Below are 16,835 nucleotides of genomic sequence, written 5' to 3'. Positions count from 1 at the left end.
CCTGTCTTGGCCCGTTTCGTCTTGAAATGAAGCCTGGATGAGGTTTTTTAATTTTTAGAATTTTTTTGCATTTATATTTGAATTTTATAACTCAGGTCGGGTTCGAACGGGGAGGAGGAAAATTTTTTTTCTTCTCCATTTTTCGGCCTGTCTTCACCCGTTTCGTCTTGAAATGAAACCTAGATGATATTTTTCAATTTGCAGAATTTTTTTGCATTTATTTTTGAATTTTCTAACTCGGGTCGGGTTCGAACGGATAGGAGGAAAATTTTTTTTTTTCTCTATTTTTCGACTTGTCATCACCCGTTTCGTCTTGAAATGAAACCTAGATGATGTTTTTTTTAATTTTAAGAATTTTTTTGCATTTATTTTTGAATTTTCTAACTCGGGTCGGGTTCGAACGGATAGGAAGGAAATTATTTTTATTCTCTTTTTTTTCGGCCTGTCTTGGCCTGTTTGGTCTTGAAATGAAGCCTGGATGATGTTTTTTAATTTTTATAATTTTTCTGCATTTTTATTTGAATTTTCTAACTCGGGTCGGGTTCGAGCGGATAGGAAGGAAATTATTTTTATTATCTTTTCTTCGGCCTGTCTTTGCCCGTTTGGTCTTGAAATGAAGACTGGATGATGTTTTTTAATTTTTATAATTTTTTTGCATTTAATTTTGAATTTTCTAACTCGGGTCGGGTTCGAACGGATAGGTAAGTGACTTTTTTTGTTCTCTATTTTTCGGCCTGTCCTGACCCGTTTCGTCTTGAAATGAAGCCTTGATGATGTTTTTTAATTTTAAAAATTTTTTTCCATTTATATTTGAATTTTATAACTTGGGTCTGGTTCGAACAGATAGGAGGAAAATTTTTTTTGTTCTCTATTTTTCGGCCTTTCTTCACCCGTTTCATCTTGAAATGAAACCTAGATGATGTTTTTTGATTATAAGAATTTTTTTGCATTTATTTTTGAATTTTCTAACTCAGGTCGGGTTCGAACGGATAAGAAGGAAATTATTTTTATTCTCTTTTTTTCGGCCTGTCTTGGCCCGTTTGGTCTTGAAATGAAGCCTGGATGATGTTTTTTAATTTTTATAATTTTTTTGCATTTATATTTGAATTTTCTAACTCGGGTCGAGTTCGAACGGATAGGTATGAAATTTTTTTTGGTTTCTATTTTTCGGCCTGTCCTAACCCGTTTCATCTTAAAATGATGTCTGCATGATGTTTTTTAATTTTAACAATTTTTTTGCAATTATATTTGAATTTTCTAACTCGGGTCGGGTTCGAACGGATAGGTAGGAAATTTTTTTTGTTCTCTACTTTTCGCCCTGTCTTGACCCGTTTCGTCTTGAAATGAAGCCTGGACGACGTTTTTTAATTTTTAGAATTTTTTTGCATTTATTTTTGAATTTTCTAAATCGGGTCGGGTTTAAACGGATAGGAATGAATTTTTTTTATTCCCTTTTATTTTTACCAGTCTTGGCCCATTTGGTCTTGAAATGAAGCCTGGATGATGTTTTTTAATTTTTATAATTTTTTTGCATTTATATTTGAATTTTCTAACTCGGGTCGGGTTCGAACGGATAGGTAGGAAATTTTTTTCGTTCTCTATTTTTCGGCATTTTCTGACCCATTTCGTGTTGAAAGGAAGCCTGGATGATGCTTTTTAATTTTTAAAATTCTTTTGCATTTATTTTGGAATTTCCTAACTCGGGTCGGGTTCGAATGGATAGGAAGGAAATTATTTTTGTTCTCTTCTTTTCGGCCTGTCTGGGCCCGTTTCGTCTTGAAATGAAGCCTGGATGATGTTTTTTAATTTTTATAATTTTTTTGCATTAATATTTGAATTTTCAAACTCGGGTCGGGTTTGAACAGATAGGTAGGAAATTATTTTTGTTCCCTATTTTTCGCCCTGTCCTGACCCGTTTCGTCTTGAAATGAAGCCTGGACGACGTTTTTTAATTTTTAGAATTTTTTTGCATTTATTTTTTAATTTTCTAACTCGGGTCGGGTTCGAACGGATAGGAAGGAAATTATTTTTATTCTCTTTTTTTCGGCCTGTCTTGCCCCGTTTGCTCTTGAAATGAAGCCTGGATGATGTTTTTTAATTTTTTAAATTTTTTTTGCACTTATATTTGAATTTTCTAACTCGGGTCGGGTTCGATCGGATAAGTAGGAAATTTTTTTGTTCTCTATTTCTCGGCCTTTTCTGACCCGTTTCGTGTTGAAATGAAGCCTGGATGATGCTTTTTAATTTTTAAAATTTTTTTGCATTTATTTTCGAATTTTCTAACTCGGGTCGGGTTCGAACGGATAGGAAGAAAATTATTTTTGTTCTCCTTTTTTCGGCCTATCTTGGCCCTTTTTGTCTTGAAATGAAGCACGGATGATGTTTTTTAATTTTTATAATTTTTTTGCATTTAATTTTGAATTTTCTAACTCGGGTCGGGTTCGAACGGATAGGAAGAAAATTTTTTTTGTTCTCTCTTTTTCGGCTTGTCTTCACCCGTTTCATCTTGAAATTAAACCTGGATGATGTTTTTTAATTTTTCGAATTTTTTTGCATTTATTTTTGAATTTTCTAACTCGGGTCGGGTTCGAACGGATAGGAAGGAAATTATTATTTTTCTTTATTTTTCGGACTGTCTTGGCCCGTTTCGTTTTGAAATGAAGCATGAATGATGTTTTTTAATTTTTAAAATTTTTTTGCATTTATATTTGAATTTCCTAACTCGGGTCGGGTTCGAACGGATAGGTTGAAAATTTTTTTTGTTCTCTATTTTTCACCTTATCCTGACCCGTTTCGCCTTGAAATGAAGCCTGGACGACGTTTTTTTATTTTTTAGAATTTTTTTGCATTTATTTTTGAATTTTCTAACTCGGGTCGGGTTCGAACGGATAGGAAGGAAATTATTTTTGTTCTCTTTTTTTTGGCCTGTCTTGGCCCGTTTGGTCTTGAAATGAAGCCTGGATGATGTTTTTTTAATTTTTATAATTTTTTTGCATTTATATTTGAATTTTCTAACTCGGGTCGGGTTCGAACGGATAGGAAGGAAATTATTTTTGTTCTCTTTTTTTCGGCCTGTCTTGGCCCTTTTTGTCTTGAAATGAGGCACGGATGATGTTTTTTAATTTTTATAATTTTTTAGCATTTATTTTTGAATTTTCTAACTCGGGTCGGGTTCGAACGGATAGGAAGGAAATTATTTTTATTCTCTTTTTTTCGGCCTGTCTTGGCCTGTTTGGTCTTGAAATGAAGCCTGGATGATGTTTTTTAATTTTTATAATTTTTTTGCATTTATATTTGAATTTTCTAACTCGGGTCGGGTTCGAACGGATAGGAAGGAAATTATTTTGGTTCTCTTTTTTTCGACCTGTCTGGGCCCGTTTCATCTTGAAATGAAGCCTGGATGATGTCTTTCAATTTTTATAATTTTTTTGCTTTTATATTTGAATTTTCTAACTCGGGTCGAATTCGAACGGATACGTAGGAAATTTTTTAAGTTCTCTATTTTCCGGCCTGTCCTGACCCGTATCGTCTTGAAATGAAGCCTTGATGATGTTTTTTATTTTTTAAATTTTTTTTGCATTTATTTTTGAATTTTCTAACTCGGGTCGGGTTCGAACGGATAGGAAGGAAATTATTTTTGTTCCCTTTTTTTCGGCCTGTCTTGGCCCGTTTCGTCTTGAAATGAAGCCTGGATGAGGTTTTTTAATTTTTAGAATTTTTTTGCATTTATATTTGAATTTTATAACTCAGGTCGGGTTCGAACGGGGAGGAGGAAAATTTTTTTTCTTCTCCATTTTTCGGCCTGTCTTCACCCGTTTCGTCTTGAAATGAAACCTAGATGATATTTTTCAATTTGCAGAATTTTTTTGCATTTATTTTTGAATTTTCTAACTCGGGTCGGGTTCGAACGGATAGGAGGAAAATTTTTTTTGTTCACTATTTTTCGACTTGTCTTCACCCGTTTCGTCTTGAAATGAAACCTAGATGATGTTTTTTTTAATTTTAAGAATTTTTTTGCATTTATTTTTGAATTTTCTAACTCGGGTCGGTTTCGAACGGATAGGAAGGAAATTATTTTTATTCTCTTTTTTTTCGGCCTGTCTTGGCCTGTTTGGTCTTGAAATGAAGCCTGGATGATGTTTTTTAATTTTTATAATTTTTTTGCATTTATATTTGAATTTTCTAACTCGGGTCGGGTTCGAGCGGATAGGAAGGAAATTATTTTTATTATCTTTTTTTCGGCCTGTCTTTGCCCGTTTGGTCTTGAAATGAAGACTGGATGATGTTTTTTAATTTTTATAATTTTTTTGCATTTAATTTTGAATTTTCTAACTCGGGTCGGGTTCGAACGGATAGGAAGAAAATTTTTTTTGATTCTCTCTTTTTCGGCTTGTCTTCACCCGTTTCATCTTGAAATTAAACTTGGATGTTGTTTTTTAATTTTTCGAATTTTTTTGCATTTATTTTTGAATTTTCTAACTCGGATCGGGTTCGAACGGATAGGAAGGAAATTATTTTTTTTCTCTATTTTTCGGCCTTTCTTGGCCCGTTTCGGTTTGAAATGAAGCATGAATGATGTTTTTTAATTTTTAAAATTTTTTTGCATTTATATTTGAATTTCCGAACTCGGGTCGGGTTCGAACGGATAGGTTGGAAATTTTTTTTGTTCTCTATTTTTCGCCCTATCCTGACCCGTTTCGCCTTGAAATAAAGCCTGGACGACGTTTTTTTAATTTTTAGAATTTTTTTGCATTTATTTTTGAATTTTCAAACTCGGGTCGGGTTTGAACGGATAGGAAGGAAAGTATTTTGGTTCTCTTTTTTTCGGCCTGTCTGGGCCCGTTTCATCTTGAAATGAAGCCTGGATGATGTCTTTAAATTTTTATAATTTTTTTACTATTATATTTGAATTTTCTAACTCGGGTCGGATTCGAACGGATAGGTAGGAAATTTTTTTTGTTCTCTATTTTTCGGCCTGTCTTGACCCGTTTCGTCTTGAAATGAAGCCTTGATGATGTTTTTAAATTTTTTTTTGCATTAATTTTTGAATTTTCTAACTCGGGTCGGGTTCGAACGGATAGGAAGGAAATTATTTTTGTTCTCTTTTTTTCAGCCTGTCATGGCCCGTTTGGTCTCTAAATGTAGCCTAGATGATGTTTTTTAATTTTTAAAATTTTTTTGCATTTATATTTGAATTTTCTAACTCGGGTCGGGTTTGAACGGATAGGAAGGAAATTATTTTGGTTCTCCTTTTTTCGGCCTGTCTGGGCCCGTTTCATCTTGAAACGAGGCCTGGATGATGTCTTCAAATTTTTATAATTTTTTTGCTATTATATTTGAATTTTCTAACTCGGGTCGGATTCGAACGGATAGGTAGGAAATTTTTTTTGTTCTCTATTTTTCGGCCTGTCCTGACCCGTTTCGTCTTGAAATGAAGCCTTGATGATGTTTTTTAATTTTAAGAATTTTTTTCCATTTATATTTGAATTTTATAACTTGGGTCTGGTTCGAACGGATATGAGGAAATTTTTTTTTGTTCTCTATTTTTCGGCCTTTCTTCACCCGTTTCATCTTGAAATGAAACCTAGATGATGTTTTTTAATTATAAGAATTTTTTTTCATTTACTGTTGAATTTTCTAACTCGGGTCGTGTTCGAACGGATAGGAAGGAAATTATTTTTATTCTCTTTTTTTCGGCCTGTCTTGGCCCGTTTGGTCTTGAAATGAAGCCTGGATGATGTTTTTTAATTTTTATAATTTTTTTGCATTTATATTTGAATTTTCTAACTCGGGTCGGGTTCGAACGGATAGGAAGGAAATTATTTTTGTTCTCTTTTTTTCGGCCTGTCTTGGCCCTTTTTGTCTTGAAATGAAGCACGGATGATGTTTTTTAATTTTTATAATTTTTTAGCATTTATTTTTGAATTTTCTAACTCGGGTCGGGTTCGAACGGATAGGAAGGAAATTATTTTTATTCTCTTTTTTTCGGCCTGTCTTGGCCTGTTTGGTCTTGAAATGAAGCCTGGATGATGTTTTTTAATTTTTATAATTTTTTTGCATTTATATTTGAATTTTCTAACTCGGGTCGGGTTCGAACGGATAGGAAGGAAATTATTTTGGTTCTCTTTTTTTCGACCTGTCTGGGCCCGTTTCATCTTGAAATGAAGCCTGGATGATGTCTTTCAATTTTTATAATTTTTTTGCTTTTATATTTGAATTTTCTAACTCGGGTCGAATTCGAACGGATACGTAGGAAATTTTTTAAGTTCTCTATTTTCCGGCCTGTCCTGACCCGTATCGTCTTGAAATGAAGCCTTGATGATGTTTTTTACTTTTTAAATTTTTTTTGCATTTATTTTTGAATTTTCTAACTCGGGTCGGGTTCGAACGGATAGGAAGGAAATTATTTTTGTTCCCTTTTTTTCGGCCTGTCTTGGCCCGTTTCGTCTTGAAATGAAGCCTGGATGAGGTTTTTTAATTTTTAGAATTTTTTTGCATTTATATTTGAATTTTATAACTCAGGTCGGGTTCGAACGGGGAGGAGGAAAATTTTTTTTCTTCTCCATTTTTCGGCCTGTCTTCACCCGTTTCGTCTTGAAATGAAACCTAGATGATATTTTTCAATTTGCAGAATTTTTTTGCATTTATTTTTGAATTTTCTAACTCGGGTCGGGTTCGAACGGATAGGAGGAAAATTTTTTTTGTTCACTATTTTTCGACTTGTCTTCACCCGTTTCGTCTTGAAATGAAACCTAGATGATGTTTTTTTTAATTTTAAGAATTTTTTTGCATTTATTTTTGAATTTTCTAACTCGGGTCGGGTTCGAACGGATAGGAAGGAAATTATTTTTATTCTCTTTTTTTTCGGCCTGTCTTGGCCTGTTTGGTCTTGAAATGAAGCCTGGATGATGTTTTTTAATTTTTATAATTTTTTTGCATTTATATTTGAATTTTCTAACTCGGGTCGGGTTCGAGCGGATAGGAAGGAAATTATTTTTATTATCTTTTTTTCGGCCTGTCTTTGCCCGTTTGGTCTTGAAATGAAGACTGGATGATGTTTTTTAATTTTTATAATTTTTTTGCATTTAATTTTGAATTTTCTAACTCGGGTCGGGTTCGAACGGATAGGAAGAAAATTTTTTTTGATTCTCTCTTTTTCGGCTTGTCTTCACCCGTTTCATCTTGAAATTAAACTTGGATGTTGGTTTTTAATTTTTCGAATTTTTTTGCATTTATTTTTGAATTTTCTAACTCGGGTCGGGTTCGAACGGATAGGAAGGAAATTATTTTTATTCTCTTTTTTTTCGGCCTGTCTTGGCCTGTTTGGTCTTGAAATGAAGCCTGGATGATGTTTTTTAATTTTTATAATTTTTCTGCATTTTTATTTGAATTTTCTAACTCGGGTCGGGTTCGAGCGGATAGGAAGGAAATTATTTTTATTATCTTTTCTTCGGCCTGTCTTTGCCCGTTTGGTCTTGAAATGAAGACTGGATGATGTTTTTTAATTTTTATAATTTTTTTGCATTTAATTTTGAATTTTCTAACTCGGGTCGGGTTCGAACGGATAGGTAAGTGACTTTTTTTGTTCTCTATTTTTCGGCCTGTCCTGACCCGTTTCGTCTTGAAATGAAGCCTTGATGATGTTTTTTAATTTTAAAAATTTTTTTCCATTTATATTTGAATTTTATAACTTGGGTCTGGTTCGAACAGATAGGAGGAAAATGTTTTTTGTTCTCTATTTTTCGGCCTTTCTTCACCCGTTTCATCTTGAAATGAAACCTAGATGATGTTTTTTGATTATAAGAATTTTTTTGCATTTATTTTTGAATTTTCTAACTCAGGTCGGGTTCGAACGGATAAGAAGGAAATTATTTTTATTCTCTTTTTTTCGGCCTGTCTTGGCCCGTTTGGTCTTGAAATGAAGCCTGGATGATGTTTTTTAATTTTTATAATTTTTTTGCATTTATATTTGAATTTTCTAACTCGGGTCGAGTTCGAACGGATAGGTATGAAATTTTTTTTGGTTTCTATTTTTCGGCCTGTCCTAACCCGTTTCATCTTAAAATGATGTCTGCATGATGTTTTTTAATTTTAACAATTTTTTTGCAATTATATTTGAATTTTCTAACTCGGGTCGGGTTCGAACGGATAGGTAGGAAATTTTTTTTGTTCTCTACTTTTCGCCCTGTCTTGACCCGTTTCGTCTTGAAATGAAGCCTGGACGACGTTTTTTAATTTTTAGAATTTTTTTGCATTTATTTTTGAATTTTCTAAATCGGGTCGGGTTTAAACGGATAGGAATGAATTTTTTTTATTCCCTTTTATTTTTACCAGTCTTGGCCCATTTGGTCTTGAAATGAAGCCTGGATGATGTTTTTTAATTTTTATAATTTTTTTGCATTTATATTTGAATTTTCTAACTCGGGTCGGGTTCGAACGGATAGGTAGGAAATTTTTTTCGTTCTCTATTTTTCGGCATTTTCTGACCCATTTCGTGTTGAAAGGAAGCCTGGATGATGCTTTTTAATTTTTAAAATTCTTTTGCATTTATTTTGGAATTTCCTAACTCGGGTCGGGTTCGAACGGATAGGAAGGAAATTATTTTTGTTCTCTTCTTTTCGGCCTGTCTGGGCCCGTTTCGTCTTGAAATGAAGCCTGGATGATGTTTTTTAATTTTTATAATTTTTTTGCATTAATATTTGAATTTTCAAACTCGGGTCGGGTTTGAACAGATAGGTAGGAAATTATTTTTGTTCCCTATTTTTCGCCCTGTCCTGACCCGTTTCGTCTTGAAATGAAGCCTGGACGACGTTTTTTAATTTTTAGAATTTTTTTGCATTTATTTTTTAATTTTCTAACTCGGGTCGGGTTCGAACGGATAGGAAGGAAATTATTTTTATTCTCTTTTTTTCGGCCTGTCTTGCCCCGTTTGCTCTTGAAATGAAGCCTGGATGATGTTTTTTAATTTTTTAAATTTTTTTTGCACTTATATTTGAATTTTCTAACTCGGGTCGGGTTCGATCGGATAAGTAGGAAATTTTTTTGTTCTCTATTTCTCGGCCTTTTCTGACCCGTTTCGTGTTGAAATGAAGCCTGGATGATGCTTTTTAATTTTTAAAATTTTTTTGCATTTATTTTCGAATTTTCTTACTCGGGTCGGGTTCGAACGGATAGGAAGAAAATTATTTTTGTTCTCCTTTTTTCGGCCTATCTTGGCCCTTTTTGTCTTGAAATGAAGCACGGATGATGTTTTTTAATTTTTATAATTTTTTAGCATTTATTTTTGAATTTTCTAACTCGGGTCGGGTTCGAACGGATAGGAAGGAAATTATTTTTATTATCTTTTTTTTGACCTGTCTTGGCCCGTTTGGTCTTCAAATGAAGACTGGATGATGTTTTTTAATTTTTATAATTTTTTTGCATTTAATTTTGAATTTTCTAACTCGGGTCGGGTTCGAACGGATAGGAAGAAAATTTTTTTTGTTCTCTCTTTTTCGGCTTGTCTTCACCCGTTTCATCTTGAAATTAAACCTGGATGATGTTTTTTAATTTTTCGAATTTTTTTGCATTTATTTTTGAATTTTCTAACTCGGGTCGGGTTCGAACGGATAGGAAGGAAATTATTATTTTTCTTTATTTTTCGGACTGTCTTGGCCCGTTTCGTTTTGAAATGAAGCATGAATGATGTTTTTTAATTTTTAAAATTTTTTTGCATTTATATTTGAATTTCCTAACTCGGGTCGGGTTCGAACGGATAGGTTGAAAATTTTTTTTGTTCTCTATTTTTCACCTTATCCTGACCCGTTTCGCCTTGAAATGAAGCCTGGACGACGTTTTTTTATTTTTTAGAATTTTTTTGCATTTATTTCTGAATTTTCTAACTCGGGTCGGATTCGAACGGATAGGAAGGAAATTATTTTTGTTCTCTTTTTTTCGGCCTGTCTTGGCCCGTTTGGTCTTGAAATGAAGCCTGGATGATGTTTTTTTAATTTTTATAATTTTTTTGCATTTATATTTGAATTTTCTAACTCGGGTCGGGTTCGAACGGATAGGAAGGAAATTATTTTTGTTCTCTTTTTTTCGGCCTGTCTTGGCCCTTTTTGTCTTGAAATGAAGCACGGATGATGTTTTTTAATTTTTATAATTTTTTAGCATTTATTTTTGAATTTTCTAACTCGGGTCGGGTTCGAACGGATAGGAAGGAAATTATTTTTATTATCTTTTTTTTGACCTGTCTTGGCCCGTTTGGTCTTCAAATGAAGACTGGATGATGTTTTTTAATTTTTATAATTTTTTTGCATTTAATTTTGAATTTTCTAACTCGGGTCGGGTTCGAACGGATAGGAAGAAAATTTTTTTTGTTCTCTCTTTTTCGGCTTGTCTTCACCCGTTTCATCTTGAAATTAAACCTGGATGATGTTTTTTAATTTTTATAATTTTTTTGCATTTATTTTTGAATTTTCTAACTCGGGTCGGGTTCGAACGGATAGGAAGGAAATTATTATTTTTCTTTATTTTTCGGACTGTCTTGGCCCGTTTCGTTTTGAAATGAAGCATGAATGATGTTTTTTAATTTTTAAAATTTTTTTGCATTTATATTTGAATTTCCTAACTCGGGTCGGGTTCGAACGGATAGGTTGAAAATTTTTTTTGTTCTCTATTTTTCACCTTATCCTGACCCGTTTCGCCTTGAAATGAAGCCTGGACGACGTTTTTTTATTTTTTAGAATTTTTTTGCATTTATTTCTGAATTTTCTAACTCGGGTCGGATTCGAACGGATAGGAAGGAAATTATTTTTGTTCTCTTTTTTTCGGCCTGTCTTGGCCCTTTTTGTCTTGAAATGAAGCACGGATGATGTTTTTTAATTTTTATAATTTTTTAGCATTTATTTTTGAATTTTCTAACTCGGGTCGGGTTCGAACGGATAGGAAGGAAATTATTTTTATTCTCTTTTTTTCGGCCTGTCTTGGCCTGTTTGGTCTTGAAATGAAGCCTGGATGATGTTTTTTAATTTTTATAATTTTTTTGCATTTATATTTGAATTTTCTAACTCGGGTCGGGTTCGAACGGATAGGAAGGAAATTATTTTGGTTCTCTTTTTTTCGACCTGTCTGGGCCCGTTTCATCTTGAAATGAAGCCTGGATGATGTCTTTCAATTTTTATAATTTTTTTGCTTTTATATTTGAATTTTCTAACTCGGGTCGAATTCGAACGGATACGTAGGAAATTTTTTAAGTTCTCTATTTTCCGGCCTGTCCTGATCCGTATCGTCTTGAAATGAAGCCTTGATGATGTTTTTTATTTTTTAAATTTTTTTTGCATTTATTTTTGAATTTTCTAACTCGGGTCGGGTTCGAACGGATAGGAAGGAAATTATTTTTGTTCCCTTTTTTTCGGCCTGTCTTGGCCCGTTTCGTCTTGAAATGAAGCCTGGATGAGGTTTTTTAATTTTTAGAATTTTTTTGCATTTATATTTGAATTTTATAACTCAGGTCGGGTTCGAACGGGGAGGAGGAAAATTTTTTTTCTTCTCCATTTTTCGGCCTGTCTTCACCCGTTTCGTCTTGAAATGAAACCTAGATGATATTTTTCAATTTGCAGAATTTTTTTGCATTTATTTTTGAATTTTCTAACTCGGGTCGGGTTCGTACGGATAGGAGGAAAATTTTTTTTGTTCACTATTTTTCGACTTGTCTTCACCCGTTTCGTCTTGAAATGAAACCTAGATGATGTTTTTTTTAATTTTAAGAATTTTTTTGCATTTATTTTTGAATTTTCTAACTCGGGTCGGGTTCGAACGGATAGGAAGGAAATTATTTTTATTCTCTTTTTTTTCGGCCTGTCTTGGCCTGTTTGGTCTTGAAATGAAGCCTGGATGATGTTTTTTAATTTTTATAATTTTTTTGCATTTATATTTGAATTTTCTAACTCGGGTCGGGTTCGAGCGGATAGGAAGGAAATTATTTTTATTATCTTTTTTTCGGCCTGTCTTTGCCCGTTTGGTCTTGAAATGAAGACTGGATGATGTTTTTTAATTTTTATAATTTTTTTGCATTTAATTTTGAATTTTCTAACTCGGGTCGGGTTCGAACGGATAGGAAGAAAATTTTTTTTGATTCTCTCTTTTTCGGCTTGTCTTCACCCGTTTCATCTTGAAATTAAACTTGGATGTTGTTTTTTAATTTTTCGAATTTTTTTGCATTTATTTTTGAATTTTCTAACTCGGATCGGGTTCGAACGGATAGGAAGGAAATTATTTTTTTTCTCTATTTTTCGGCCTTTCTTGGCCCGTTTCGGTTTGAAATGAAGCATGAATGATGTTTTTTAATTTTTAAAATTTTTTTGCATTTATATTTGAATTTCCGAACTCGGGTCGGGTTCGAACGGATAGGTTGGAAATTTTTTTTGTTCTCTATTTTTCGCCCTATCCTGACCCGTTTCGCCTTGAAATAAAGCCTGTACGACGTTTTTTTAATTTTTAGAATTTTTTTGCATTTATTTTTGAATTTTCAAACTCGGGTCGGGTTTGAACGGATAGGAAGGAAAGTATTTTGGTTCTCTTTTTTTCGGCCTGTCTGGGCCCGTTTCATCTTGAAATGAAGCCTGGATGATGTCTTTAAATTTTTATAATTTTTTTACTATTATATTTGAATTTTCTAACTCGGGTCGGATTCGAACGGATAGGTAGGAAATTTTTTTTGTTCTCTATTTTTCGGCCTGTCTTGACCCGTTTCGTCTTGAAATGAAGCCTTGATGATGTTTTTAAATTTTTTTTTGCATTAATTTTTGAATTTTCTAACTCGGGTCGGGTTCGAACGGATAGGAAGGAAATTATTTTTGTTCTCTTTTTTTCAGCCTGTCATGGCCCGTTTGGTCTTGAAATGTAGCCTGGATGATGTTTTTTAATTTTTAAAATTTTTTTGCATTTATATTTGAATTTTCTAACTCGGGTCGGGTTTGAACGGATAGGAAGGAAATTATTTTGGTTCTCCTTTTTTCGGCCTGTCTGGGCCCGTTTCATCTTGAAACGAGGCCTGGATGATGTCTTCAAATTTTTATAATTTTTTTGCTATTATATTTGAATTTTCTAACTCGGGTCGGATTCGAACGGATAGGTAGGAAATTTTTTTTGTTCTCTATTTTTCGGCCTGTCCTGACCCGTTTCGTCTTGAAATGAAGCCTTGATGATGTTTTTTAATTTTAAGAATTTTTTTCCATTTATATTTGAATTTTATAACTTGGGTCTGGTTCGAACGGATAGGAGGAAATTTTTTTTTGTTCTCTATTTTTCGGCCTTTCTTCACCCGTTTCATCTTGAAATGAAACCTAGATGATGTTTTTTAATTATAAGAATTTTTTTTCATTTACTGTTGAATTTTCTAACTCGGGTCGGGTTCGAACGGATAGGAAGGAAATTATTTTTATTCTCTTTTTTTCGGCCTGTCTTGGCCCGTTTGGTCTTGAAATGAAGCCTGGATGATGTTTTTTAATTTTTATAATTTTTTTGCATTTATATTTGAATTTTCTAACTCGGGTCGGGTTCGAACGGATAGGAAGGAAATTATTTTTGTTCTCTTTTTTTCGGCCTATCTTGGCCCTTTTTGTCTTGAAATGAAGCACGGATGATGTTTTTTAATTTTTATAATTTTTTAGCATTTATTTTTGAATTTTCTAACTCGGGTCGGGTTCGAACGGATAGGAAGGAAATTATTTTTATTCTCTTTTTTTCGGCCTGTCTTGGCCTGTTTGGTCTTGAAATGAAGCCTGGATGATGTTTTTTAATTTTTATAATTTTTTTGCTTTTATATTTGAATTTTCTAACTCGGGTCGGGTTCGAACGGATAGGAAGGAAATTATTTTGGTTCTCTTTTTTTCGACCTGTCTGGGCCCGTTTCATCTTGAAATGAAGCCTGGATGATGTCTTTCAATTTTTATAATTTTTTTGCTTTTATATTTGAATTTTCTAACTCGGGTCGAATTCGAACAGATACGTAGGAAATTTTTTAAGTTCTCTATTTTCCGGCCTGTCCTGACCCGTATCGTCTTGAAATGAAGCCTTGATGATGTTTTTTATTTTTTAAATTTTTTTTGCATTTATTTTTGAATTTTCTAACTCGGGTCGGGTTCGAACGGATAGGAAGGAAATTATTTTTGTTCCCTTTTTTTCGGCCTGTCTTGGCCCGTTTCGTCTTGAAATGAAGCCTGGATGAGGTTTTTTAATTTTTAGAATTTTTTTGCATTTATATTTGAATTTTATAACTCAGGTCGGGTTCGAACGGGGAGGAGGAAAATTTTTTTTCTTCTCCATTTTTCGGCCTGTCTTCACCCGTTTCGTCTTGAAATGAAACCTAGATGATATTTTTCAATTTGCAGAATTTTTTTGCATTTATTTTTGAATTTTCTAACTCGGGTCGGGTTCGAACGGATAGGAGGAAAATTTTTTTTGTTCTCTATTTTTCGACTTGTCTTCACCCGTTTCGTCTTGAAATGAAACCTAGATGATGTTTTTTTTTAATTTTAAGAATTTTTTTGCATTTATTTTTGAATTTTCTAACTCGGGTCGGGTTCGAACGGATAGGAAGGAAATTATTTTTATTCTCTTTTTTTTCGGCCTGTCTTGGCCTGTTTGGTCTTGAAATGAAGCCTGGATGATGTTTTTTAATTTTTATAATTTTTTTGCATTTATATTTGAATTTTCTAACTCGGGTCGGGTTCGAGCGGATAGGAAGGAAATTATTTTTATTATCTTTTTTTCGGCCTGTCTTTGCCCGTTTGGTCTTGAAATGAAGACTGGATGATGTTTTTTAATTTTTATAATTTTTTTGCATTTAATTTTGAATTTTCTAACTCGGGTCGGGTTGGAACGGATAGGAAGAAAATTTTTTTTGATTCTCTCTTTTTCGGCTTGTCTTCACCCGTTTCATCTTGAAATTAAACTTGGATGTTGTTTTTTAATTTTTCGAATTTTTTTGCATTTATTTTTGAATTTTCTAACTCGGATCGGGTTCGAACGGATAGGAAGGAAATTATTTTTTTTCTCTATTTTTCGGCCTTTCTTGGCCCGTTTCGTTTTGAAATGAAGCATGAATGATGTTTTTTAATTTTTAAAATTTTTTTGCATTTATATTTGAATTTCCGAACTCGGGTCGGGTTCGAACGGATAGGTTGGAAATTTTTTTTGTTCTCTATTTTTCGCCCTATCCTGACCCGTTTCGCCTTGAAATAAAGCCTGGACGACGTTTTTTTAATTTTTAGAATTTTTTTGCATTTATTTTTGAATTTTCAAACTCGGGTCGGGTTTGAACGGATAGGAAGGAAAGTATTTTGGTTCTCTTTTTTTCGGCCTGTCTGGGCCCGTTTCATCTTGAAATGAAGCCTGGATGATGTCTTTAAATTTTTATAATTTTTTTACTATTATATTTGAATTTTCTAACTCGGGTCGGATTCTAACGGATAAGTAGGAAATTTTTTTTGTTCTCTATTTTTCGGCCTGTCTTGACCCGTTTCGTCTTGAAATGAAGCCTTGATGATGTTTTTAAATTTTTTTTGCATTAATTTTTGAATTTTCTAACTCGGGTCGGGTTCGAACGGATAGGAAGGAAATTATTTTTGTTCTCTTTTTTTCAGCCTGTCATGGCCCGTTTGGTCTTGAAATGTAGCCTGGATGATGTTTTTTAATTTTTAAAATTTTTTGGCATTTATATTTGAATTTTCTAACTCGGGTCGGGTTTGAACGGATAGGTAGGAAATTTTTTTTGTTCTCTATTTTTCACCCTGTCTTGACACGTTTCGTCTAGAAATTAAGCCTGGATGACGATTTTTAATTTTTAGAATTTTTTTGCATTTATTTTTGAATTTTCTAACTTGGATCGGGTTCAAACGGATAGAAAGGAAATTATTATTTTTTCTCTATTTTTCGACCTGTCTTGGCCCGTTTCGTCTTGAAATGAAGCATGGATGATGTTTTTTAATTTTAAGAATTTTTTTCCATTTATATTTGAATTTTATAACTCGGGTCTGGTTCGAACGGATAGGAGGAAAATTTTTTTTTTTCTCTATTTTTCGGCCTTTCTTCACCCGTTTCGTCTTGAAATGAAACCCAGATGATGTTTTTTAATTTTAAGAATTTTTTTACATTTATTTTTGAATTTCCTAACTCGGGTCGGGTTCGAACGGATAGGAAGGAAATTATTTTTATTCTCTTTTTTTCGGCCTGTCTTGGCCAGTTTGGTCTGGAAATGAAGCCTGGATGATGTTTTTTAATTTTAAGAAATTTTTTACATTTATATTTGAATTTTATAACTCGGGTCGGGTTCGAACGGATAGGAGGAAAATTTTTTTTGTTCTCTATTTTTCGACTTGTCTTCACCCGTTTCGTCTTGAAATGAAACCTAGAAGATGTTTTTTTTTAATTTTAAGAATTTTTTTGCATTTATTTTTGAATTTTCTAACTCGGGTCGGGTTCGAACGGATAGGAAGGAAATTATTTTTATTCTCTTTTTTTTTCGGCCTGTCTTGGCCATTTTGGTCTTGAAATTAAGCCTGGATGATGTTTTTTAATTTTTATAATTTTTTTGCATTTATATTTGAATTTTCTAACTCGGGTCGGGTTCCAGCGGATAGGAAGGAAATTATTTTTATTATCTTTTTTTCGACCTGTCTTGGCCCGTTTGATCTTGAAATGAAGACTGGATGATGTTTTTTAGTTTTTATAATTTTTTTGCATTTAATTTTGAATTTTCTAACTCGGGTCGGGTTCGAACGTATAGGAAGAAAATTTTTTTTGTTCTCTCTTTTTCGGCTTGTCTTCACCAGTTTCATCTTGAAATTAAA

This window comes from Quercus robur, chromosome 3 (assembly GCF_932294415.1).
Source record: "Quercus robur chromosome 3, dhQueRobu3.1, whole genome shotgun sequence".
NCBI lineage: Eukaryota > Viridiplantae > Streptophyta > Magnoliopsida > Fagales > Fagaceae > Quercus > Quercus robur.
This window is presented reverse-complemented; position numbering follows the sequence as displayed.